At 38.1% G+C, this 25,644-nt stretch overlaps 1 protein-coding gene and 1 long non-coding RNA gene across 5 annotated transcripts in view; one reads left to right on the top strand and one right to left on the bottom strand.

Annotated features, from left to right (window-relative positions):
- Positions 1–16,001: 16,001 nt before the first annotated feature.
- On the bottom strand, positions 16,002–16,904 carry LOC114147054 (uncharacterized). The gene is made up of 2 exons (XR_003596014.1): positions 16,851–16,904; positions 16,002–16,297 (listed from the first exon to the last, which is right to left on the bottom strand). It is a non-coding gene; the product is annotated as an uncharacterized LOC114147054 (long non-coding RNA).
- Positions 16,905–20,119: 3,215 nt separating this feature from the next.
- The window catches only part of LOC114146990 (RNA-binding Raly-like protein), a 65,446-nt gene continuing 59,921 nt past the window's right edge, over positions 20,120–25,644 (top strand). Inside the window, exon 1 of one of the 4 annotated variants that reach the window (XM_028021494.1) lies at positions 20,120–20,265. The gene's annotated coding sequence lies outside the window, so the exon portion shown is untranslated. Of the gene's footprint in view, positions 20,266–20,559; positions 20,777–25,644 lie in introns of those variants that run through there. The other 3 variants (XM_028021490.1, XM_028021491.1, XM_028021493.1) reach the window with 3 other exon arrangements.

Raw genomic sequence — 25,644 nt, 5'->3', positions numbered from 1 at the left:
TTTTTGTCTTTCAGTTCAATCTGAGAGGCAAAAAGCAGAATGCATGTCACTGTTACCCAACAAACTTGATGAGCTGAGGGTTATATGGTATTTTTTTTTCTTCTTCTGTATAATGAACATACTGCACAATACTTAAGGTATCAAGTACTTCAGGTAACTGCAATGGATAGCCCTTAGATTGAGTACATCACCAATGACTATAATATTCCGTTAAACCAAACGAGAATTATTTTAACATGCTCAGTTTAACATTATGACTTTTATAAAATGGCAAAACCTTTTCACAGATGGCTTTTAATTCTTTAAACCATATACATTTTTATAGTTAATGCTTTAACTCAAATACCTTGTCCCTTTTTCTCTGACAGTTTGTGGCTTTATCATATCAGTCAGTAGTTAAGTTTTAAGTCCAGACTGAAAACACATCTGCTCTCCCTGGCCAAATTAAAGAGAAAAAGGTAAACCATGGAAGAAGATTGCTGCAGCTACAATTAAGTATTATAATAGGTTTTATTCATATTATTAGCTTTTGCTATCTTTGGTTATAACTACAAATAAAATATAATTTAATATTTAAGCATTTTAGCTTTTAACTGTGTCCACTGTTTTCACAGAATAATAATATTTGAACTCTTACACAAAAAATTTATTACGAAACTGAAAAAGGTGTAAAGATGTCTCTTTATTAAGCTTCACACATAGGCAGCCATTACTTCCTCGCCGGATCTTATTTTTGTAATAACCCATAAATAATTGTCTATTTTACTAATAAAAACACCAAATTAATGCCCATTGTGTGAAAACCATAAAAAATGGCAAAAACAATAAGTTAAAAGTGAATTCAGTAGTCCTTCAGCTGTTTCTCAGCTAGCTCAACACACATGTACAAAGTCCGTTAGCATTACCAATAATTAGCCTCGAGAAATATGTCCCGTTTTCTACACAATACTAATTACAAACTGCATAACTTTACTCACTAGTCGATTCTTGATTCAATAATATCTTCAACTGTTAAAGGATACCAATATATATAGATCAAAATACATTTTTACTTACCTGTGATTTAGAAAAGATGAGACGCACATGCTGAGCTTCCATTAGCATCTAACAGGCAGGTTTATTCTTCGTCTGTGTGCCCAACTTTCTCTATGCCGCCGATACGGTAGTCGCCCCCTAGCGGTTGTATTTGGAAACGCACTGAATAACTGAAATAAAAACTAAAAACTTATTACAATGAGAAATTAAGAATAGAAAAAGAAAAATAATGTTGCGGTCCTGTTTTTAAACTTATTATTTTTATTTACTTATAACTTGTTTGTCACCTACTTTTGGTATTTTTCACCTTGGATGGCACTTCAGGGCGCATATAACAGAAAAAATCTAAAACTTAAATATTACACTAGATCCAACAATACTTCACACAATAAGACAGTACCTAGTTCAATAAAATGCTAACAGACAACTTGGCTGTAATGTTTGCTGAACTATTCATTCCTAGTATTGCCCAGGAGTATTAAAGTCAACTTTGATGTTCAGCATTTGAAGTCTCTGTGTGGCAAAGGCTTCATGTAGACCTTTGCATAAAACATTTCCTTTTAAAAGAATTCCAAGGGCAAAAAAAGTGTTTGAAACACTGATGAAGATGGATGTTTTCAAGCTGTTTCTTAAACATGAAGAATAAAACTTAAAAAATAGCATCTGTTTGATCTAATTTGATCCACTCCTCAGGTGTTGAGGCAAATAAAAATGATATAAATGAAATCAGAGTAAAGAGGTCAACATAATTGCAACTAGGCAGTGATTAAATCTCTCAACAATCAGTTGGCCCACTCAAGAATACTCATAAAAAAGGAAGATATAGACGGTTGTCGGCTGCTCTGATCAATGTTGGCTGGCTGCTTTAATTCATTAACCACATGGTGCATGGGCTTTCAGGGGCAATCTAGCTTTGATTAATGGTGAGCTGCACTGACAGGCTTTGTCATCGATCTGTCGCAGCTCGCTGGCCCTGCCAGGAGAAATCGAATCTGTGGATAAACCTGGAGACGCCTTCTGCTGGGCGGCGTTGACTCACACCGGGAGGAGAACATGTATGGGAGGAGAACAGGGGGGGGAAGCTGAGGTTTATGTGTGGTATTTGCACTCAGATGCATTCGGTCTGGACTCCAGGGACACAGACAGACAAACACACATGGACAGATGGAGACTTAAAGAAAGGCTGACGGGAATGAAACAGAAACCAGGAGATGGAAGTTAGCAGACGCACAGACAAACAAACAGGAGTTGGGGTGACAGAAGTCAGAGGCAGCTTTGCTCCGCTCTTGTAATTCAGCTGGCATTTCTGCGAGACTCGTAGACGGGGATTTTAGCTGACTAGATACAAACACGGCTTCGTGCTAAGTCCTGGCCTTGGAGGACACGGCGGGAGTTTTCTGTCCTGCCTGAATCAGCAGGGTCTGGGTGTTTGCTGACGGGGCCTCAGCAAATTCTCCACAATACCTTCCTCCTGGGAGCAGGAGAAGATCATTGCCTTCAATCAAGACCGCAGCCCTCAAATTAAAATTAGTAGGAAAAGAATACAGTTTTGGTCAGTAACTATGGCAACTAAAATTGGCCATGTACACACTGAGTATAGCAGGAATATACATGACTTTAGGAGGGGGAAGTAGTTGGAAAATTTCAAAATAAACACAAACAAAAGTGTTTTAATGCCTGACACTTTCCCACATTTCGCCACTTACAAAATGTTTAATGTATTTGATTTGGGATTTTGATATTGTTGACCAACACAAAGAAGTGCATGATCGCAAAGTGGATGCAAAAGGATAAATACAAATTTTTCTTTTGTCAAGATTTGTGATGCTTCTGGTGGTCCAAATTATAATCTATTTCAAAAATATATGACTAAAGTAGGAACACAATAAGAACTTGATGTATGGTAACTGGGATGACAAGTAGCAGAATCAGAATCAGATAATTTAATGATGCTTATTTGGTGACAAGCTACTCCATTCAAATAGTTAAATATTAGCAAACAGGCGATACAAATAAAAAGAAAAATGCTATACATATGCATGGTATGATAAGTAAATTTAAAATAAAATAAATACAATAAGAAGTATGTATATAAAATATTTTAATATATAAATAAATCTATAAAGAAAACAGACAATAAGAATAAGATGAACAGGTGAGGAAACTGATCCGAGGCAAACTGAAGGAAGGTGTCTCATAAAGGAAGAAGTGAACACAGAAGAAGCTGAACAGAGCAGAAAAAGATAAAATTTTATTAAAAATAACACCCAACATCTAAGAATGAGAACACAAGAAACAAATTAACTAGCATCAACAACCGTCAGTGATAACAACTAGCAACCAAAAATAATCCAAATTGAAAAACAAAAGCAACACAAAAGACTTTTTATGCCTGTAAAACTCAGAGAACCACAGTGCGAACTTGTCTTCAGCTCCTCGCTGTAATCACAGCTGCGGGGGGATAGATCTACCAGCTTTGCAGATCTAGATACTAGAATTGTTGCTCATCCTTCTTTGAAAAATGTCTCCAGCTCAGTCATGTTGAATGGACAGAGTATGTAAAATTTTGTCACAGATTCAAAATGTAATTTATTTTGGGCTTTAACTAGGCCACTGTGACACATGAACGTTCTTTGATTCAAGCGTCTGATTGTAACTCAGACTGTATGTTTAGGCTGTTGTATTGCTGGAAGCTGAATCTCCACCATGGTTTTAAGTGTTTAAGTGTTTTGCAGCCTCTGGATTTCCACAGGATTTCCTCCAGGATTGAGACAAATGTCCCAGCTTCTATGAACCACAATCTGGAACAAACTCCCAGAAAACTGCAAAACAGCCGAAACACTGAATGCCTTTAAATCTAGACTAAAAACACACCTGTTTAGCATTTCCTTTGAAACATGATCAATAAAACATTAATCAACATTTTGATGTGTAACGATGGCACAATTCTATAACTTTGTATATTTTTTATATATTTTTGTGTTTTTTATGATGTAAAGCACTTTGAACTGCCTTGTTGCTGAAATATGCTATGCAAATAAACTTGATTGATTGATTGAAGGTACATTTTCCCACAGCATAATTTTTACCAGAGCAATAACCTGAACTTCTCATCACTTTTCTCCTTGACCTTTCTGCTGCGTTTCTTGGTATTCATGACGCCGTTTGGTGAATATTCTGTAAGAAACCTATGAAGCCATTACAAAACAGCAGGTGACTTGAGTAAATACAAGCCACACCTTTCAGATTTGAATTAGTAAAAGATTTTTAATTCCACTTTGCAATCATGCCCTTCCTTGTCAAGTTTGTGGTTGTACTGAGAGAAAATATGAAAGGTTTCAAGCTGCTATGTCTACATTTTAAAGCAGCAATTTAACCAATCAATTTTACATGCAATAAAAGTTTCTGCAAAGAAGACAGACAAGACAGTAAACAAAGCTGGTGCAGAATATCACCACTTCATTGATTTTCTAGTACTGAGTCATCCGCAGCAACAGAGAGTTTTTGTTGCCTGGCAAACTCACATTAAAAAGACAGAAAAAGTTATATTTTATCATAAGTCAGACTTTACAGAAACCTCTCCGCATTACTTAAGAGAACAAGACTGTGGAGAAAGAATGATCCTACGTCTATTGAGAGCAGGCTGTCAAAATTTTCAGAAGTAGTTGAAGGGAATATTCCCTCGGCAAAAGACATCAAACTCAGTCTGTTAAAGTTTTAAACAAAATACAGATGAGCATAACATGGCAACTTCAAATACTTTATGAAAATATGGGACACCTCTTTCAAGTCTGTTGAATGATTTCTGTTGTATTATCGCATTGAAAACAAATGTTTATTTGTGTTGAAAGCACATGCTGCCACTGTGCTCCTCTGCCTGGTAGTTTATTCATTATTCAATACTTTCCCCACTTTTAACAATGGAAGCTGAACTTCTTTACAGACACAAAATAAGCACAAAAGCCAGAGATTGTTATGAGAGGCGAAAAATTGAAGTTAGATTGCAAAAACAAGTGTTCAGTTCTCTCTTGGTTTTTAGCTGGGTGTGATTTTTGTCTGACTTTTAATACTTGTTTTAACTTTTTTTCTCTTCTTTTCTTTTTGACCTTCAAGCATTTTAAAAGCATTGGACGACCCCAGCAGCCTTGGAGCCCCTGGGAGATGTATGGAACTGACCACATTATGGATGAAAAAACTACACACACTCAGATTCACTCAGATATACAATGTTTGGATTTGCTTTGAAGCATTTGCCGCCCAGATTATCTCATTACTTGCTGAATCTTAAACTCTTGAAGTCTAGTGGAAGCAAGCTTCACAGGTCGAGCTCTGAATGACTCGGAGATGGTGTTACAAATTCATTCATGTATTTGTAAGGACATCACACTTATGTCAATTATATTTCTAAACAAATATATTTGAACTGTTATAGGAATGTAAAAAAAAACAATACACGCAAGTGTTTAATGATATGTTTAAAGGAATTGTTCACGCTTTGGTGGGAGGGTTTTGTTAAGTTAAAAGCAGTCAGTCCAGCCTGATTGTTTTAATCCCAGATGTTTGTGATGTAGCAAAGAAACTAACACCAAATAACATTTTTTTTTCAGAAATATTTTGATGGATAACCCATGTTTCCTTGGCAACACGAGCAAAACAACAATATCCATTTAAGACTTTTATAACTCACAGTCCAAAGTTTCCAATGTGAGATTTTTCAAAGAGATTTTTCAGTTACATTTTATTTATTTTATTTTTTTTGTGGAAGATTTTCAAAAACAAAAACATGCAGACAAACTTTTCATTAAGAAACAAAAACACTCGTTATTTTAATTTTCATTCTTTTTACAAATACACCAGAACCCCTTTGTGAAAGAACAAAATGGAAAATCCTAGAGCTGTGCATAATGTATGCTGCCATTCAAGAATATATTACAGTATGCATCTCGTCAGCGGAGAACAAAAGATGAAGCACGCGGGTAGCTCAGGGGGGAACTGAATAAGTCATCCAGCTGTGAGTGAAAGAGAATGAGACGCACCGGGAGTCTGTTCCTGCAAGGCTACTGCCACAGAGATGTGGAAGGCAAGTCTGGACGCCTTGGCCAGTTATCCTTCCTTCACAAAGCTGATAGTGTGTTGCTTTCACAGACAAAGAATGTGTCATCCTGCTTTCTCTTCCAGTCTGCTGAAGCAAACGCCTGACCTTCAGTAAATATGCTGCTAACGTCACAAAGCAGGAGTAAAGGACATGAGGTTATAAAAGGTCTTTGTTGCTGCCCTTAATCCTACATAGAAAGAGTTTTTTTTTTCATTCAGGTATCTTTTTTTTTTTTTAAATGTTTGACAGAAATGCAAAAAAAAGCTGCCGCATTATACTCGATCATCTTGGAGGCAAGAGAGGAATCATTGGTGGTACAGGGCTCTGCAAAAGTGACCATATCGTGAACAGCATGAAAGAAGGAAACAAACGGACGTAAATTTTGATGCAGTTACAGCTTTAAGTATTTTGTATCTTTACAATATCTTTAACTGCTTTACCCATTATTTGTTTTGTGAAATAGCTCAGGTTCACTCTGATTGGAGGGTTCGCATCTGCAACGTACAGCAAAGCACTAACACAACAGGAGGCTAATTTTACCAAAACATGTTAGCTTCCACACACCACAGGTCATATTTTCAACAATTAAAGTCTCTGAGTGATATTGTAAACAAATTTGGATGTTTATGTCGCTTTTGAAGGAATGATTTTTCAGTTCATATCAATACAGGACTCATTTCACAATAGATAGCACTCTCTATTTTCAGCCGGTTTCTAGCTGTCTAGTTTACATTTTAAGTTGTTCAGTCCATCTTCTTTTGTCTTTCAAAATTGTGTGAAGATTCTGTAATCTTGTGAGCTACTAAATTTGAGGAAAGTTTCAGAAAAAAACATCTCAGTAATTTTTTTGCCTTGCAAAAAATATTAAAGAATTGATAATCCTTAAACACGAAAAGTTTAGTGAAGCTCATCTATTACTTAACACCACTACCCAATACTTAATGAAAGCTTCTCCACTGATTCAAAGATATGTAAATGTTTTAGTCACATTTTCAACTTCTTTTACAGCATTTCAAAAAATGCTTTTGGTCTTCTGATGTTTTCTCTAATCAGCATTCAGTTCAGGTCCTTCAGTAAAATAGTTCATCTCTGCAGTATATTTGGTTGAGTGCTATCAGTCTTCCTATGATGTTTTTAAAGGTTTCCTATCTGGTCAAAAATGTTCTTTTGAGTCCGATGGGAATGACCTAGCAAGTCATAAAAACTCTCCATCTTCTCTGTCCAGCAGAGAAAAACCTTGACAGTTTTTCTAATGTATCTCCATGCTGATGCTAAAAGCTTTCTTTTCTTCCCTTTTCTCTGGATTGCTGTATTTATTCTTAAAAATGTTAAAGCTTCATGACATCTAAAGGTGTGCAACTGTATGAAAGACATAACAGAAATAAATTAATCATTATCACTGCAGCACAGCTTTTTATCTCGGGGTTTACGTGCTTCTCTTGTACTCTGCCTCTAAAGCAGATATCTGACCGGTGTGCAGCTTGGAGGCGTGCTCCGATGAAACAGATGCTTCACAGATGTCAAGGTTAACACGTGCGAAGAGGAATTCACTTTTTGTTTAACAAGCTGTTGGGAACATGCCTCGGAGCCGCTGCCTTTGGAAGTCTCTGTCTCTGTGTTATAGTGTAGACTTTCAATTGTTGCAGTCAAAGCTTCATATTTTTATGAGTTTTAGGGTAGGATTCAAAGAAAAATGTCTTGAGGAAACAGTGACAAAGTACACAGAGAACCAAGATGACTATTGATGCTCTTTTGAGTTCAGATTGAAGGCAGCTGCCATCCATGAAGGAGATCATTTCTCCAGATATAGTTGAAGAGGGAGCCGTGCTGACTTTTGGGGCTTATAAAAAAAGACCAGGCTCCTTCTTTTTTACTGGAAGCATGCTGGAGAGAAAAGGCAGTAAAGGAAAAGCAGATTGCTGGGTTGAAGATGTCAGAAATCTATGTAAATTATTTTCTCTGCAGCAATCTTTAAAATCAGGACTTAAGATATACCTTTGTCACTTTTATTTGGGAATTATGTTCATCAGAGGGGATCTGAGTGATATTCCGGGTAATCATGAAGAAAAGGCCGGACGTGCTTGAAGGAAATTCTCTTTCGGAGGATTCTGTGAGTGATGCTTGAAGTTTTATGGCAGTGAGGAGACGAAGAGGAGGTAGCAGCTGCTTTTTCATATTTGACAGTAACAGCTTCTCAGCAGAACAGCCCTCCCATTAGAGTGAGGCCTTCCATTGCCTCAAAGCTATTCTCGCATGTGCATACTGGTCTATTTGGGGGAGAGCAAGCATGTCTGTTTAGGTTCGCGCTGCACCTCTAAGTGAAAGCTGGCTTTTAAAATTATTCTCCGCATCTCATGTAGTTTGATTCTGGTGCATAGTTGAGGCTGCTTTCGGAAAGTTAACAAGGTTGCCTCTTTGTTATGGAGAAGGTGGCATGAGTAGAAAATTACCTTGCTGAACACGGCACACACAAAGCGTTTGTTCTTCTGCTCTTTTGGCATTTGATAGTCAGCTGCAGGAACAATCAGACTTGGAAACACATGCCTCTTGATAAAAAAGAAAATATATGCATACCATAACCTCCTTTTGTTCTCTCAGGTCTAGCCATTTGCACACACTGCTCTGCTAGCAGTTAGATACAACGATTAATTAATAATGTGCTCTCGCTTATCCCCTGCAGTCATGTCCTGTATCGTCTGGTCTGCAGGGAGAAAGCTTCAGTCACACTGCATCAGCTTCCCACTACTTTGGGTCGCCGTCAGGTCAGTTCAACAGAACCTCTTTAATAATACAAGAGCAGCACTGTAGGCCTGGGACCCACATGTCGCGCACAATGAGAGAGTGCATGACACTAAGCTCCAGTCGGGTGCTCACAAATCATCATCAGCCGCTGACGCATCATGAACCTAAATGACCTGACTTGAGCTTAGAGAGATAAATTAGGTCCAGGGAAGAGTGGGGTGAGAACAGAAGACAGTCAGGTTAAAGATGGCAAATCTATTTTTGTCTAATGTTTATGCAGCGTTCCAACATTCAAAGAAAAAGTTGAGAAATCTGAGAAGTGATGCTACACCCACTGTTTCACTTATAATCTTTGTGTGGGTTTGAAATAAATGATGTTAGCAAAAAGTAAATAAATAATAGTCTGAAGGCCGCACTTGCTGTGAGAAACACTTCACTGCTCGTTATGGGGTCCGGCACTTTCATACACAGCAGTACACTTTCTTTAATCATTCTGCTGAGTGCTGCATGCAGGCCACGTGCACAAACACACTCTGCTGTTAACGGGAAAGTAATCCTCATTTCTATCAAGGCTGCTTTATTTAACTGTTTTTGTTCTTTATTGAAAATCAAGAAATGCCTGGAAGGCCAGGTCCTACCAAACATTGCTAAAATAAAATAACACATTATCAGAAGATTGTAAAATTGCTAAAACACAACTTCTGAAAACATTTCACTGCAATACAATCCATATAGACGGCAGCATGCTTTTAAAAAAGACACAAAGCATTCATGACAAACCCACACTCATATTTTTGCAAATGTAACAAAGCACACTGGTTTTAACTTTGACCTACATCACTGTGTTTTTTAACAAAACGTCACTTCAGATGGCCTTGTAGAACCACAAAAGGTTTATTTTTGGTGTCAGAACATTTTGACCCATCCAAACTCCTGACCTATCCTTTCATTTAGCTACTTTATTCTCCTGTACTCACAGTAAACAAGCATCGCTGCTAAGGATATTTAGCAAAATCTTCTCCTAATAATGCTTAATGTAAGTGCTCATGAGTATGTGGTAAAGGGTTACCGCAACCTTTGAACATTTCAAAAACCTACAGGAGGTTTAATAATCCCCCTGCTGCTTCTAAACGAACATGGGAGGGTAATGAGCGTGGGCATCCAACTTCTGCCTCACCTGAATTAATCAGGAGCATTAGAGCGCTCTTCAGCACGCAGGCTAGCATAATATCTAATGAGTGAGAGTTAGAGCACATTGTGTCCCTGCTTGAACTTTAAACACTAGAAAAACAGAGGGAGAGAGGGAAGGAAAAATAACACCGTGTACCCTTTACTCTCTTACAAAGAGATGAGCTCTAAATGGAGCTAAAGTTGCAAACACAGTTTTCCGCTGAAACAAGCGTCAATATAAATGCCTGGGATCCACAGACCATATTGTGGTTTGAATTCATTTGCAGGGTTTGGAGTTTATTCTTCCATATGAACTTTGTCACTGCGCAGTAGGGCCTTGCTTTGTGCAGCTGGCAGTTATTCCCCGGTGGCCTTTAACACATCACACAGTTTGCATAGCGGGCAAGTCCATAGGTCTGCATTTGCAATTCAAAGCGGCTTCGCTCACACGTCCGCTGCAGAGTAATAGACTCCTGTCACTGATGAGTCCCTCAGGTGCACAGAGTGAATCCTCTCTCACATTCTTATTGATTGGCCTGGGAGCCCGACCTGATTTACATCGACAAGAGCATTGGGGCCCAAATGAAAGTAAGCATGTTTTCCAAGTTGGAAACACGAGGGCAACATCGCTCCTCAAACAGTCAGCTGGGAAGGTAAACAGTGATATATGGATTGAACGCTGGTGAAGACAGCTGACTGAGCTGCTTTTGCTGGCCAGTTAAATATCTGCTCATTCATTGTGCATTTGTTTTCCAAAGGGCATCTTATAGTTCTACATCTGCAAACAATTCTTGTTTTACTTCATTGCAAAGTTGAGTCTTTAAGGTTTAAATATCTAAACTAATAAATATTCACTGGACATGACATAGTATTAGATTTACAGGCTCTTTTGTAGCTCCTAAAGTTGGTAATAAAATCTTTCATTGCTCTGTTGTTGTTTTTTTGGCAGAATAGAACTGTAATGTCAGTTCAGATTTGCTATGTGTTGCTGAAGACAACTTCCCCCTGCTGGCAGTGCAAGAAACTGCAGGAGATCAACAAAGGTTGAAACAATGCAATGAAGTTGTTCAGTTCACCATGGTTTTAAGTGTTCAGAAGTTCAGAGGCACCGCATGATCTTCCAGCGTCCGTCTGATCTGACAAACAGGTAAATAATGCAGATCGTCTTTTGAGGATGACGTCCAACAATGTTTCAAAACAGAGAAGCACAATCTCAAGCAAATGTTTAAGGGAATTAAGTTAAGAATAAACATTTTCTCTGAAAAAAAAAGCTTTTTTTCTTTTTTACAACCATACACCTCAGGCAAGATGTGGAGAAAATGGTAAATTGTTTCCATTTGACAGAGACACCTGTAGCTGCAATATTGTAGGTCCTTCAGTGTTGCTGAAGGGCTGTAAGCAGCGATCCTAACAATTTCTGTTTTGTTTTATTTTATCCACAAAGAAGAAGCATCCAGTTCTTGTAATGTTACTGTTTTTGCCATATTTCACTGACATAATGATGACTGTATTTACTCTTTTCATAGTTATCTACATAATTCATTCTTATGCCATTTTCCTGATTGATACCTTTATACAATTTTATTATTTTTTTAAACTTCTTTGGAAAATATGACTTTAGCTAAAGATGCAGAGTTGCAGAAAATCCAAAAAGGACAGCTGAACTGTCGGATTCTCTTTCCCAAGTAGACAGAATGCATAAAATTGTGAAGCTTGGTTGATGCAACTTTACTACTTTGATGATTTAAGACATTTGTTTTTCATTTGGATAACACAAGCTATACATCACATAAATGGCAGAAATGTACAGATATTATTTATTAAGATCATCGTTTTTTATTTTTTTACATAACTGATACCTGACATGATCTAACCTTTGTGTAGTTTAAATCAAAGTACATGCAAATCCAGGTAAAATGAAGAGCCCATTGCACTGAATCCCACTGAAAACCTGATGGTTATTCCATCAAATATTGATTTCTGAACTATTCCTGAGTTAAAACATTAATGTGGTTGTTTCTAAATTAATATGAACTTTTTTTTTTTTTTTACACCATTTGAGGTCAGAAAGCTCTGCGTCTTTTGTTATTTTGACCATTTCTCATTTTCTGCAAATAAATACAACATTTTTACTTGGAATTTTGGAGACATGCTGTCAGTAGTTCATAGAGTAAAAGAACAATGTTTATTTTACTGGAACATATAGCTATAAAAAGCAAATCAGAGAAATCGATAATTTTAAGTGGCTTCTTAATTATTTCCAGAGCTATGTAACCTTTATTTTCAGGACTGGAGGTTTTAAAATGGATTTTTAACCTAAAAATGTTTTATCCCCCAAAAGACAAGCATCTGTTTCTGCTGCCTTTAAGCTGGCTACACTGGTTTGCTTTTTCTTTCATCACAATTTCATTTCATTTGCACCAGAATTGGTTTGGACTGCAGAACATTAAACGGGATAACTTCCCTCCAGTTGATATTTCATTACCAATTATGTATTTGCAGAGATTAATAATACCTCAAAGTGAATTGGTGAGTGTTTCGGGTCAATTCATAGTGTGAGCCCGAGACCCGCAGCATCTGGTTGACCATATTCAGAATCCAAATGAAACAGATGGATTAAAGCCACAGCCTTTTGGATCTCAGAGCTCATTTAGAAGTCAGTATCAAAAGTGATGCATGTTGCTTTTAAGGTTTCATAGGATGCAGCTGGAGGAGTTTGATTCATTTTTCAAAGCGAAATCTCCAACTTCCCACAAAGTCTTTGAGAAAGAAAAAAAGAGTTCAAACATGCATAAAAGCAGAGGAACAATTTGTTTCCAAGCACAAATATTAATGCAGAATTTGACAGAGCCAGATGAGGCACTGATGTAATTATGTCGTTGACGTTGGCTTCACTTGGCATGAGCGCTGACAGAGCCGTCAGCTTGGGGAAATGTGAGTCTGAAGAATGTCAAGGGTTTTAGTTTCAGCAGAGAACACAGCAGATCTTTGGAAATGTCACTCTGTAAACACATTAAAAGGTTACGCTTCATAAGTCACATGCCCGTTGACAAGTGCATGGGACGTATGATCTGATGCTCGCTCGCAAACATACAAATGAAAGAGAAGCTCACGATTCACACACACCCACACACACAAGCTGAACTAGTAAATGACGTTTTCTTTAATCATTGCTCTATAGTAAACTGTGTTGTCTTCCTGATTCCCACAGCAGACAACTAAATTACTTTCGATGCATCATAATTTCTGTTGGAAATGGCAGCAAATGCAAAGTAAGGCTGCATAAATGAGGTGTGAGTCAAACATAACAAAAACAGAGCATCAGAGAAAAAACGATGAGAGGGAAGCACTCATTTTTTCTCTCTCAGAGCTGTAATTTTAACTCCATTAAAATGTTTTTCTCCCCTCTAAAGAATCCCGAGTAATGTGGGCTGCATTACATCAGAACAAAGCTTATGTGGTGCACAAAGATGCATCACTCAGTCACCCGCTTCCACTTCCATTTCTGCATATCCTAAATTGTATTTAATAGCTTCAATCAGAGTGACGAGAAAGAGTCCCTGTTGCTAATGCACTATTTGTGTTTGAAGAGGGGACATTGTGGGCGAACCATCAGTCCCTTTGCCATTAACATTGCATTATATGTACTTTCCCCCCATTATAATTACAGCTCAGCTCTGCCAGAGCTCAGACCCACATCTCAACTTGATGCCAGGAACAAATGTAGTCTATCAGGTGAGAGAGAGAGACAAAAAACAACTGACCAGCCATCCGCTCTTCCCTTTGCAGGATGGCTCAGCACTGGGAGAGGCAGCCAATGTATCAGCTGCAGAAGACGAGCTGCGTGCCAGATATTGTTGAACCATTGGCTCGGGGCCTGGGATGCCAGCCAGAGAATTACCATGCATCGTGGGTTGGAAGAGGGTGGAGGCAGATGAATGGGAGGCAGAGCCGTTTGGTCAAACTGTGCAGGAGTGGCATTTGCTCTGAGGTTTATGTGTGGCACTTAGCAGAGGAGAGTGGGGGGCAGTTTCCTTTGTGCTGACAACTCGGAGCACTCAGATGTGTTGTTCTGGGAACGGGAGACAACTTGTTTCTACAACTGGAGGAGGATGAAATCAGCCTCAGCTGTGATTGCAGACATGTATGAAACCTCAGGACTGAGGTCATAAAAAAAAGCGACGCAGGGATTTATTGAACCAATGAAGCTTTAACAATCTGTTTCCCCTTTTAAAATGTTTAATGGCATCCTGGAATAAATCCTGCTCCTAATAAAATAGAACAGGTAGAAAATAGCTGGATTACAGATATCTATTTAGTTTGTTTTCATAATAAAATGATACAACGTGGGGCTGAAAGAAGCCTCACAATAGAAGTGTTTCATATCAGTCAATATTGATAATCATTGGTTCGTTTTGTTGCTTTAAATATCTGAAAAACTGCCAAACTGGTGACATGATCTTTCCTGTTTAATCCAGCTTCCTCTCGAGTTGTTGCACTCATCTTCTCCTGTCACTCCTCACCGCTGCATAAGTTACTCAACAGGTTGTTGCTAGGTAACAAAAATATTAGTGTGTTGCTCGGTAACCAAAGAGTGAGTGAGTTAGTTGATTCCACCAACTAGCTTAGCTGGACATGAGAGGTCGAGCGGCTAAAGTCTTTCCTCTGCCTGCATCTCCCAGAATGCTGTGCGGCTCTAGATGGGAGTTCAGTGCAACTATTGAACATTCTATCAGACGGATTTTCTATTAATATTGATTACATATCTGTTGTGATATATATTGTTATTGATTCAGCCCTAATACAATGACCTATTCCTAATCTTTCAAGATTGAAAAGATTAAATGCTCATTGAGTACAAGTATGATTTATTTGATTTTTTGCTATGATGTCATCTCCTGTTTTTTTCCATATTGAATGACTTTCTTGGCTAAACGTTTGGTGCTTTGTACTAAGACTATGAGATTCTTTCTTCCTTTCTTTCTCTGTTAGGTTATTAGCACTTGTGGCCTGTATTGACAGGTACCAGACAGGAAATGGGCAAAGAGAGAAGAAGCAAAAACCCTGCACCAAAGTCTCAAGGTCAGGAATCAAACGCAGGACAGACACATCGAGGATTATAGCCTCCGTATCCTAGGCGACCACCCTACCGCCACACCACACGATGCCCCAGACATTGTTCATTCTTCTGTTAACTTTGTTGTGTAAATCTTTATCCATATCCACATCCACTGTGACTTCAACTTGAAGATTTATTCCAGTGCTGTGTTGACAGACTAGCAGCTTTTTAGTCACTGACAACAGAGTTGTTACCACAGTAACGCATGCAGACAGGTAGGTGATGGATGAATCAGAGATGAGATCATTTCCAGGTAACTTTGTGAATGGTGAGAATTATTCAGATCCTATGAAAGATCTGCAGCACAGCAGATCTTTCAAGAATCATGGGTTGATGTGGAGCTGCTATTCTATTACACATGCAATTCTGAACTGGATTTTATTTAGGGGCGATGCATGCCACACTTTATCATTTATCTTCTAGTTCATACTTACGCAATGCATTAGGACGCATTAGGACATCACTTCAAATCTCAATTAAACACAATAAAGTTTGTAGTTGAAGTTTAAAGAGTGTGAAAACTTTTGTAGATCACTGTAGCTCCACATAAGTTTTTTAGATGAAACCTGCAGCTTTAACTATTTGTAACTTAATCCCAGGCAAACATTTGGTCTCCAGAAGAAGATTCCTAAATAAGATCCTTGCAGTTTCTCATTAAAAACTACTTTAAGGATTAATCAAGTGAGCCCACATAGAGTCTTATGAGAATATTGATGATCAATGAGGATGTCAACACCTGCCGTTCTTTAACAGAGTTTAAAGCTTGGTTAACGTCTGCAACCCTCAGGTGAGACACAATATTGATTGAGCATTTTCCAGATCATTAAGGCAGCTCCAGGACATGGAAAGGTGCGTATTTAATGTAAACTGGAAAAAAAGAAAAAATGAGAAAAACTTTTTCCCATTTTGTCATCATGTTTCATTTGATCTTGCTCTGTAAGGTTGACGGCTCCCGGGTTTGTGCTTCTTCTTGACGGAAACGCAAGTGGTCATGCTGTCAGGGAGGAGCAGAAGTCCTTGTTGTTGCCGAATCGTCTGTCGGTCGTGAGAGTGAAGGGTCCTTGTGGATCAATGACTTCTCAAGGGGCTGATAGGCAGAGGCGCGCACATGCAGGGGCAGTAAGATCTGTGTTTGGCTTTCACAAAGACAAATTATGTGATAGATTTTTATACAACACACAAGAGGATCCTTCATCAGACAGTTTTGTGTAGTAATGTGTTTGGGGTGTTGGATTTTGGATGCTGATAAAATCTTGGCATGTATGAAAATACATGCGCTTGTTTCTGAAGCAGCTTAGTAAAATGCAGCATGAATATAGATAAGCAAAACCTTTGAGATGGATTTTTGTCCTTCACTAAACAACTCAAAGCAAAGGGTGAGTTTTTTTTGTAAAATGTGTAGTTATGATACTTCAGTAAACAATGATATTTTAATGTTTTATGCTTCTTTATGGGGATGCCACTAAAAAAGAATAAGTCTTTTCATAAATGTTCCTCTCTGATTCTACATATGACTTCGATGCATCTGCATTTGATGTTGCTGGATTGCAAGGCTGTTTTTGGTTAAATATAAAATAAAACCACACATTTCAATTTGAAATGAGTGGTGACACATAAAACTAACTTTTATAATTCTTTAACAATCACTAACATGTCTTTAAAGACTGTTGAGACAATAACGACACTCACTTTAACTGGTAGCATACAACTCTGTTCCCCCTAAAGATGCCCTGTTTTTTCTTTTTTGTTATACTGAAGTGTTTCAAATCACAAAAAGAAGTTAAGAACATAAACTGATAGATACCCTGGCCAACTGCAAAATGCAGTTTTCAAATGAAAATATTTATTAAAAAGGTAAGAAACTATCCAAATCAAGCCACATCTAGACTTTACCACTGCCAGAATTACAGAATCAAGACATTACTTAAACAGAACCTGCCTGGCGACGTGAAGTAGAATAAAAGATCTTAAAGCAACACATCATGTTCGGATCCTTGGCACTTAACCACAATGAGAGCAATTAGGCTAAACACAATTAGTCTAAATGGATATTGATGATTCATCCAGGAGATATCAAAGGAACATCTAAAGCACCGCTGGCCTCATTTGCCTCAGTCAAATTCAGTGTTCACTGTTCAACAACAGGAAGAGACTGGGTAAAATGGCATTCGTTTTAAGAGTTTCATAACCAATATGAACAATAAATAAATAAAAATGTCAGGCTAACATTTGCTAAAAACATTTGATAGGAAAATAATATGTAGGTTGATGGCAACAGAAGAGAAAAGAAAAACCTTTTGGACGTTGCGTAAGGGTCCATCAGGACTAAAACCAGCAGAAAAAGAATATCATACATACATTTACACTACAATGACAGCAGTGTGATGGTGTAGGGTTGCTTTGCTTCTTCAGGATCTGAAAGACTCGCTGTGAATGTTGAATTTCACTCTACATCACAAAATCCTGAAGCAGAAGCTCCAGCCATTAGATCGTCACTTCAAGCTCAGGTCTGTGCAGCAGGATTATGATGCAAAAACCAAAACAAAACAACAAATTTAAAGTCTGAACTTAAATCCAATTGAGATGTTGTAACTTAAAGCACGCCACTTGTGCTTCAATCAATCAATCAATCAATCAATCAATCAATCAATCAATCAATCAATCAATCAATCAATCAATCAATCAAATTTTATTTGTATAGCACATTTCAGCAGCAAGGCATTTCAAAGTGCTTTACATCATATCAAACACAGAAACACAATGCAACATAGAATCAACAATCAAAACACAGCATTAAGTCAAGTGCCATCATTAAATTTGTAATTGATTACGTTTAAATACAATCCTAAACAGGTGGGTTTTTAGTCGAGTTTTAAAAGAAGTCAGTGTTTCAGCTGTTTTACAGTTTTCTGGAAGTTTGTTCCAAATTTGTGGTGCATAGATGCTGAAAGCTGCTTCTCCTCGTTTGGTTCTGGTTCTGGGGATGCAGAGCAGACCAGAACCGGAAGACCTGAGAGGTCTGGAAGGTTGCTATGACAACAGCAGATCTTTAATGTATTGTGGTGCTAAGCCGTTCAGTGATTTATAAACTAACTGTGAAGACGCTGTTGCAATAATCAATGCGACTGAAGATAAAAGCATGAATTAGTTTCTGTAGATCTTGCTGAGACATTAGTCCTTTAATCCTGAAAATGTTCTTCAGGTGATAGAAGGCCGACTTTGTAACTGTCTTTATGTGGCTCTGGAGGTTCAGGTCAGAGTCCATCACTACTCCCAGGTTTCGGGCCTGATCGCTGGTTTTTAGTTGTAATAACTGAAGCTGTGCATTGACTCTAAATCGTTCCTCTTTAGGTCCAAAAATAATAACTTCAGTTTTGTTTCTGTTCAGCTGGAGAAAATTTTGGCACATCCACACATTTATCTGTTCTAAGCATCTGTTCACCAGCTTCAGAAGCCTCCAATTTGGCAAAGTTAAAACAATCCTGCAAAGAAGAGTGGGACAAAATTTCTCCACAGAAAAGTGAAAAACTATTCACCAGTTGCTGCTGCCATTAATGTTGCTCCATCTATTATTAGGTTTAGAGGGATTACTTTTTTATTTAAGGTCAGGAGAGTTTAAATAGCTTTTTGCTTTAATAAACAAAATCATCATTTGGAAACTAAATTTTTTTATTTTCTCAGGTTATCAATAGTATTAAAATTTAACACTTTGTCAGATTACTACTACAGAAACCATCAGGAGATTAAACATTTTTACAGGCAAGAAATGCCTTTCATGTTGGTCTTTTTCTTTAGAGAAGAACTTCTCATGTGCAGGTAAAACTAATGATTTTATGTTGCTTGCATTCACCTCTGCAGGAGCAGGTATTCCTGAGCGTGATCAATTAAATCAGGTACGACTAAATTAGGCCGTCTGGTCCTTACTTTTGATGCAGCTGATCAAAGATGTGCTTCTTTACATTCAGATTTCTCCTCACACTGAATGAAATGAATACCATAATGACTTCCAACATGATCAAACTTTAATAAGAACTTTAATGAGACTTCGAACTAGATACCCGAACTCAGGGTTTTTAATTAGGCCGTCTGATCATCTCTCCACATGCCTCCCATCACAATTTATAAACTTAAGACCTGGAGCTTTGTCTTTTAATAAAAAATGATTGGAGAATTTATGGATTTCTTGTCTGTTTTACATCTAAAGATATTGACTGTGAGTTTTATCTTAAAAAGTGAGAGCAGAAGAAACAAGAATTGAACAAAAAATTTTTTTTTGAGCTACACAATCCTCCTTTTAGTGGGTAAAAAGAATAAATAAATGAAACTCTGAATTACTTATACACACTTTTGCCTGTTAGGTGCTGTTTGTTATTCCTTCAATAATTTTGCATTTTTTTGAAACTCTTGCTTGTTTGTTCTGCCAGAAAACTTGCAAATATTTATTTCTTTTTTACTTTTGAGTAAAAAGAAACACTTAAAACTTAAATATCCAGTCAAATAAAACAATATTTAGACACATTTCAGCCGGATTTTTTGTTCTTTTTTGGTTCAGACGAGTGATGCCAATAATTAGAAATCAAACCTCAATCAAGGTATTTGTTAGGCCTTATTTTTAAAAAATTCACAAATAAAAATAGTATAAGCTTTGTTTGCACTGAATCCTTTGCACGCCACACTTTTATTTAATGGAACATGATTGCAATCTGCGGCGACGCATTCCATAATAGATGCAATAAAGTTTATGACTGCGAAGTAGAAAACCTCACTGGGTTTGGGGGCTACATTGGGAATCGAAAATACAAGAAAACAAAACAATGTCTTCCCGGAGGGATCCCCCACAGCCACCAAATCACATTCCCCCGAGTTCTGAAGAGGAAATAGCTTAATAAGTGACAACGGAGGGGAGAAAAAAGCCCCCATCTCTCCAGACCCGGGCTGCCTGAGAAACTCCGAGCCAAGCCCGTGTCACGTGACTCAGCCACCGGCAGCGAGGAGCGAGAGCGCAGCCGGAGCGCCGCAGATCCTCGGTGCTCACACGCCTGCTAACACCAGCAGCCCTTCACCGCCCAGTTTCTTTTTAACTCAACCCTTTTACTCCCTCCCGGTGAGTACATTTTCCGCTGACCTTTTTATTAAGCACATTTTTACCTCATTTTTGTCCTCCTCCTCCTTCCTTGCCTCGGTGTTTCGCCAACACTGGGGTTAAGAGAGAGAGAGAGAGAGAGAGAGAAAAAACAATGTTTTCTGGCTCCCTGCATGCAGTCATTGAAATCTTGGATGCTGAGTGTTGCTGCTCCGGCAACATCCGATGAGAAATATAAGCCCTACGTGCTCGCACACGCTCTTGATATTTTTGCCCCTCTTCTCTATTCTCCCTCTTCTTCTTCTTTTTTTAATAAAAAAAAAATGCAGCTTCCTAAAACGTGTTGATGTAATTCCAACATTTTGCTTATTTTCTGCCTTTTGCCCCTCACTCACCTTTCTCATCATGGCTTATTTTGGTGCGATTTTATCTGATTTTGAATTGTTTCTCTGCTGTTGGAGGCTGTACCTGTGCCAGGTCGCAAAAATGACTCTTTTGATTTTCACGTTTAAGGATTTTGCTTTTCTAATAGGTGAGAATTTTAACTTTTGCCAGAGTTTGTTTTGGTGTTTTCATTGTGCTTCTGTTTGCTTTTTGACTGAGCTGGATTTGCACTCAACTGACGAGAGGTTTCAGATCTTCTCGTTGAAGAAGAACACAGCTGAAGGATTACATTATTTATCCTTCAATAGTTAGAAACGTTTTGATCTTTGTTCCTTGTTGTGTCTTTTTTAGAGGACTTGTTGAAAAATTAAAGGAAAATGTACTGGTATTTCTTTTTATGTAAAACTTCAAACTTCACAAAATGTACACCAATAAATAGATGTAAACATGTAGATAAACAACACAATGACATGCAGTTAAACATGCGATGGATTTCATTTATCACCTTTTAGTTTCCACATCATCTAAATTTATGGTAATTGCCTGTTCTTCTCTTCATCGGGTCCCAAAAACAGGACAAGCTGATATTAGTTGTTTAATTAGTCAGGGTTCCTGCTTAGATACCTAGCCTGCAGTCTGCTGCTTAGCAAACAATATTATCTTAATTGAGGTTATGAGTGGAGTTTTGCTTTATGCGTTTTTTTTGGGTCAGGGACGTTTCCAAACAATCAAATTTGTCTTTTCTGTTAGTGTGAGAAAACTTGTGGACTATTTTGTTGACCAAATTCCCCTTATAGGAAAGAGATGCAGAGAGAGCAGCTCGAATGCTTTTAATCAAGTCCTACACATTTAAGAACAAAGTTCTGTGTTTCTGAAACAGGAGAGTGATCATTATTAAACATGACTGTTTAATGATGATCTTATTCTTATGCTATAAACTTTAGTATGAGATGGTTACTTGTAAATTACTTGATATCAAGAAAAGGAAAACTCATGATCAAGACATTCTTAGTATAAATCCTTTTGCAAGGTTGTTCGATTCTCTATTAACCACAGAATAAAGTAATAGTGCCCCTCCCCTGCCTGTTACTGCACATTGCCTGCAGCTGTCTAAGGGAGGACTATTATAATCTTTTCAGAAATACCTATAGAACAATTTCAGTGGTTTGGAAATACACCAAGCTGTGACACAGAGAATCAAGGTGAAGAAACTACATGTTATTGTTCATCAAGGTCTTGAAGTCTGTATTTAAAATTTAAACTGCTGTTATACAGCTCAGTTCATACGGAATAAATACACTTTAATGTGATGCCAAATAAAGTGCAGGAGGGACCTTTAAGTTTTCTCTGGATTTTTGGAGTGCCCCTCCCCCACTTGTTGTTACATGGTGCTGTCTGGCTAGCTGAAACAGGCAAATTTACTTTTCCCTCACTTAACTGAAAGGCAGATTTTGCTCTTTCAAATATTTCCACTCAAAAATACAAAAACACAAATAGCCATGGTAAAAGATTGTCCAGGTATGAGGAAGATTCAGAAGATGTATTGAAAACCAGAACACTTCACGTTTAAGGTGTCACCTCAATACAAAACATGTTGCTTTAAGTACAGATACTGGACTTATCCTTAAGTGTAAAGGTACTGATGCAGATTCAAGGCGAAATATAAGCTCAAGAATGTCTGTTTACTAATTTGGCTGTCAATCAAATTGGATTTGATGTGAAAAATGTATTGTTACTGTCAGAGTTTTTTACTTGATTAGTTAATTAATGAACCCAACACAAATTTCTTACCCACGTTCATCCCACTATGGAAATCTCTGACTGGCTCTTGTCTTTTAAGTAACACTGATGTACTTAAAGTGTCTGCACCCACCAGTTGATATGGCAACAGGGAGGGGGATCTTCAAGGCAAATTCTGCAGCAATTCATTATGCAAATTTTGCTGACGGATATGATTAATAGCTTGACCTCCACTTTCTGCCTGAACTCAGCCATAAAACCTGCAGGCGACAACCCCTCGTCCGACCCAAAATAAAACACACACACACACAAAATGTTCTACAATTTGTGGACAGAAAGTCCTTGAAGTGACCACTGGGATCGCTTCTTTAAAATCCTTGACAGAAGTTTTGTTCCTGAAAGCAGCTGGAGATGAGGACCTTTTCAATCACGCTCCAGAGATACCCGAGCAGGGGACATTCGACAGCTTCTCCCGCCTTCAGACTTTGCAGGTCAGAGGAAACAGGTGGGGGAAGCCGAGCATGAAATATGCTGCTACGCAAACAATACTTATCTCTCGCCGGGGATGAAGTGGGAGGCTGGCTCTGGAATGCACATGCACTGAATCCCTATATGAGCTCGGAACGGCGGGAGGAAGTGTATCCAGCCGCCGGTAGACCGAGTCAGTAATCTGTCACTGTCCAGTTCAGGCACGTCCTGCTGCACCCGCAGGTTGATCGCTGACCCTTAGCAGGTGCAAATACAGACGAAAATCATTTTTGAGCAGCCCCAGAGAGGTCAAGGAACGGATTAGAGGAGCAGCTTCCTCTCGTCTCTTTTATGTCCCTGCCTGGGAGAGATAAGCAAAGAGAAAACAGATGAAGGACTCAGACAAGAGAAAAGAGAGATGATGCTGGTGTAGGTGTTTCACACATGTATGAGATCTAATACACAATGAGGCAACACCCTCTGCTTCTTATTACATCCTCCGCTGCTGAATGCCTTTTTTCACCCATTTCAGGACATGGCCTGTGCGTTTTGCTACTGGGAGACAGCAGTTTAAGCCAGTGCGTGTGCCTATGCATGCATCTGATACTTGGGTTTTGTTCTGAGTGCCATTTGCCTTGCAGTGTCGGTATCTCAGCTCGGCGGCCAGTCGCTTTATATTCCCCCGCTCAAAGAGATGGAGGCTGATTTCAGCACCAGGGACAGCTGCCAGCACTTCATTACTCTGGCAGCTGGAGCTAGCTGATTCCTGCCTGAAAGTCTGGAGTGGTTATAGTTACTAACCCCGCGCCCTCGCCGCCTCACGTCTCTCTCCGAGCTATTCCACCTCCCATTCACAAAATCTGGGATGAGGTCTCATCCCAGATAAGAAGCAGAATGACAATACTCTTCCAGAACGAGTTCAAACAGGGTTTACGAATGCTGGAGTTTATTGTCTTTTTAAGACTCACAATCCTAAATCTGACAGGAAGCGTGTAGAAGCAACGCCCACGTGCGACCAATTAGTGGAGCTTTTCCAAGTAAGCATTTAAGACTGAGTACCTTAATAAAAGTTTTAAGGTTGTGAAATACTGGGAAACATGGGAAAGCATATTGTGCTGATGAAATTAAATAATTAATTGTTTTAAAACTACTACAGTGGAGCAGAAGTTAAAAGGATTTAGATGTTTTCAGAAACAACACATTTCCTTTTAATTTTTTCATATAATTTCAGATTGGCCTGAAGTTTCTAAAGAAAAGGTTAATGGAGAGCTGTTCTGGAGTCACTTTAATGCAAAGGTTTAACAGAAATCTTCATGTTTTCATTCATGTTTCTCAACCTGCCAGCTATCAGAAGTACAAATGCCCAAATCTATAATAAACATGCAGGAGACAGTGATCTGGTCACATGAAAACAAAATTAAACATTTCTGCCGTACGAAGTCAGAGTTACAATAAAATATGCCCACTTGTTTGAATGGACCAAAGTCTACATTTTAGTTGAGAGTTGGAAATTTCTGATCACAAATGCTCTCCATCCAAAATAACTGCTGTTGAGTTGTTTTACAAAAAGGATCAGGTGAGAATTTCACACCATAAATGTAGAAAGCTAATAGAGTCACTCCTCAAAAACACTTGCATCACAATGTAGTGCTGTAAAATATTGACTCATAGGGTTGAGTTCAAATGTACACCACACTTTTTAGATCTCCATTTGTAAAATATGTTGATAACTTTGCATTGTTTTCATCTTATTTGGGATTCCTCAATATTTAGTATTGAAATAATATACATAAATATGTCTGTAGAGTAGTGAAAAAAAGTTAGATTATTTCAGTTGGTTGTTTTATGACATTAAAAACAAAGAAAGATGCATTTTTATCCAAGACCTCAAAATTTAGGTTGAAAAAAAAAACCCAGTCCATTAAGTCATGAGAAAGTGCGAAAGTTGTAAGTTTGTCCCCTACCTTGCCGTCACAATCCAAAATGTCTCCTCTCCTTATAAAGCCTTAGTTGTACCTCATTACACCCACTATACTGCAAGTCTCCCACACTGAACATGTAATATGAAATATATTTGCCTAAGTTGCACAATTACAGAAAATGGTAAATATTGAGAGGATTATCAAGTTTCTTCTTTCCTCTTTCTCATCACTCTGGTGAACTTTTGTCATTTGAACGTCTACTGCCGTGAGTCTGTGTCCAACTGGCCAAATATTACATTAAAATGTTACATTAAAACGTGGCATGTCAGTTTATAACACTTGGAATGTACAATTATTACACTCCATCCTTTGCAATATGAATATTACTCACACTAATATTACAATTGAGACATATTCGCAATAGTGCAGCCCTGCTCTTAAACGTTCATCGCTCTTAGTCATTGGCTTGGTCACAGAGTTTATCTGGAACATGGATAAGTTGAGTTCGATGTCATTCACAGAATCAGGCTCTGACTGAAGGTAAAAGGAAAAGAGGATAACAAGCCACCAGAACTTTCTCTTGGTTCACTGTCATCCGCTTAAATTTTTCACAGGAAGTCCTTGAGATTTTCTCCTCTACACCTTTCTTTGAAGAAGTTTTTGATTAGGGAAAGATCAGCGTGTCCTAAAGAACTCATCTTTTTAGCTATTAATGCCAAAAAGATAATCAGACTTTTTTAGTTCACACTCTACAAATAATTAACACCAGAATTTTCTGAGAACCACTGAAAGCAGTGACTGCAACTGAACACAAATATAGCAAACAGATTGTAACACATGATAGTTAATGAGCTGACATCAAATATCCTAAAATGTTATGGTATTA

Source organism: Xiphophorus couchianus, chromosome 6 (assembly GCF_001444195.1).
Source record: "Xiphophorus couchianus chromosome 6, X_couchianus-1.0, whole genome shotgun sequence".
Taxonomy (NCBI): domain Eukaryota; kingdom Metazoa; phylum Chordata; class Actinopteri; order Cyprinodontiformes; family Poeciliidae; genus Xiphophorus; species Xiphophorus couchianus.
The sequence above is the reverse complement of the archived record's forward strand: the minus strand, read 5'-3'. Positions and strand labels throughout refer to the sequence as shown.